Genomic DNA, 3050 nt, shown 5'->3' on the forward strand with positions numbered 1-3050 from the left:
GGGATCAGCAAGCATTTGTTTCACCATATACCGAAGTTCAGAAATAGCAGCTAAATTAATAAATTGATAAATCTTTACCCTTTTAATTTGTAATAATTTATATATATATATATATATATATATACATACACACACATATTTATATTCTTATACGTGATGGTGGGCGAATTATTATACCTTATTAATTTCTAAAATAGTTTTATCTGTCAGTCTTAGTATTAAAAGCATTACGTAAAATGAATTACATAATCACATAGGACCGACAACACATAGCTGTGATGAAAAACTCAAAAGCAGAGTATGAAAGTAACTTATGAATGTGCCAAGACAAAGTTGGCCAGAAACAATACCATTATTCATTCCGAGATAGGATTGCATAATATTTTTGAAGTCAAAATTTTAATTTTAATGCAAATTATATTTTTAATTCTAGAGGCCTGATGCTTTATTATACAGGGGAGAAATGGTTTCAAGTCGATATTTCCGTTCAGCCTGCTGCAGGTGGTTGGTTAAAATTCAAAACCATATTTTTCTATGAATATTTTAAAGTAATTAGCATATGAAATCAAATAATGCGGAATTATTGAGTTATTATCGATATATATATATTCATCTTTTCCTCTTAATCCTTTCTGTTGAAGAACGCAGGCTCGAAACTTGAAGGACTTTTTCATTTTCCCGAGTGTTAAACTAGTACAACTGCTTGTTGTTCCTACACCTGTTTTCGTCTTTTGTTTTCTGTAAATTTGAACTAAATATACATATAGATAGATAGATAGATAGATAGATAGATAGATAGATAGATAGATAGATAGATTGATTGATTGATTGATTGAGTGATAGAAGCAGCAAGAAACAGGCGTCCTTTGTTCGGAAATGAAGCTTTAAGGTTCCAAATATGCTAACAGTAGTTAGGCTAGTTTCATTCAAGATTTTTTTTTTTTAGCACAGGCTCCCCAGGATGTGGATGACCAAGTTCTGTCAATATTGAGGCTTTGAAAATTGTAGTTGAATAAAGTTCAAACAAACTAGAAGAGAGTTAGTGAAACAGCTGAATTCATGTCATGCTTCAGTCATAAAAAACATTAATTAGCTAGAAAAAGGGTCTGGGCTTGATCAGCGGCTCCCTCATCTGGTTACTTCTCAGGATAATCCCTGGCCCTCTGTTCATCATTCAAGAGCAGACTTGCCACCGACAATTTCCTGGCTAAATCATCAAAAGTGATGCATAATAATAATAAGAGCCAACGAAGACAGCAATGCTTAGACCCAATGAAAAATGAGAATCCGTCCTCGAACCAGGACTACACTTGAAAAAAGTTACGATTGGTCTGTGAGATAGGAAAGATGTTGTTTCTCATGAAGTGTTAAACCAAAACGAAACAGCTACTTATAGTCAGTTGGAAGCATTGCAGAAAAAATTATAGGAAAAGGGCTCATCATTGGTTAATCGTAATGAGATGTGGCTTTTATACTACAATGCAAGACCACATACTATCCACATCAGTCAAAAAAGACGTTAAAACACTAAATGAGCAAGTTTATCTCATCCTCCTTACTCTCATATCCTTCCTTCTGAATATCTGAATATCTTTTCATATCTGAATCATTATTTAGAGAGAAAACAATTTATTAATCGTAGTCATTAAAAATGACATCGAGTGTTTCGTTTCTGCGAAACCTGAAGAATTTTACGCCAAATAGATGGGATTATGTTATCAATAATGAAATATTATCTTGATCAAATATATCGATTAAGACCAAAGACCCATTTGTCTCTTTCCCATGCGATAGGATTTTCTTTCCGACCTAATATTTGTGCGTACGCGTCTGCGTTTGTGCGTATAAACATGTGAAGGCGACTGACCTATTGGTTTGGGTCTTCTTACGATCATAAAGTCCTGGGCTTTCAACTCCCGACCGAGCAGTGTGTTGTGTCTTCCAGGAACACACTTCGTTTCACATTGCTCTGGTACAATTGGTACTGCTTTCTCTCCTTCCTGCTGGCACACCTGCAATGTTACGCAGGATCAAATGTATCAGAGCCGTAAAGGAGCCTGTCTGCTCGCGACTACAAGGGCACATGAGAAAGTTAGCGAAAGCATGGCTGAAACAATCAAATATTATACGCTTGCGAATGATGGCCGAGCAAGAGATGAATACATTCTACATACATACGTACACACACGTATACACACACAGATACACACATGCACACACACGCACACACACATGCACACACACATACACAAATACACACAAACACACACTTACACACACAGAAACACATACACACGCGTATATATATGTATATATATACACACACATATTATTAATATACTGTTTACAAAGAGAAAATATGGAGAAAAATTTGCAAATGCGACAAAATCTTATTTGCGTGCGTGTGTGTGTGAGAGAGAGAGAAAGAGAGAGAGAGCGGGTGTGTGTGTGTGGGTGGGTGGGTGCGTGTGTGCGTGTTTTTTTGTGCAATTAAAACCACCAGAAATCTTTAGTGGAGAATAATATTTATATGAAAAACAAAAATATAAAGATGCGTTATTAACAGAATAAATATTTGTGTCTCATAGTTCAACAGAAATTATATTTTATCGTCGCTCGCGATCTAAACTAATCGATTTCTGTTTTTATAAGAAAGGTGTTATCTATTGCCAGAGTGTGTTAACCTGGTGCGTTGGTGCAGTTATTGTAGCAGCTGCTTGTTCTGGTGTCATTGTTCTTGTTACACCCGATATAAATGAAAAGGACACCTCGAAAGTCCTGTTCCGTACACCTATTCAGCGGATTATACTCAGATATATATACATTTACAAACACAAACATACATACATACATACAAACATAAATACATGCATACATGCATACATACATATATATACATACATGCATACATACATATATATATAAACATATACACACACACCCCACATATAGATACACATATATACTTATATCCAGCTCTCTCTCTCTCTCTCTCTCTCTATATATATATATATATATATATATATATATATATATATATATATATATAC

The sequence above is a fragment of the Octopus bimaculoides genome, chromosome 22 (genome assembly GCF_001194135.2).
Source record: "Octopus bimaculoides isolate UCB-OBI-ISO-001 chromosome 22, ASM119413v2, whole genome shotgun sequence".
NCBI classification, from domain to species: domain Eukaryota; kingdom Metazoa; phylum Mollusca; class Cephalopoda; order Octopoda; family Octopodidae; genus Octopus; species Octopus bimaculoides.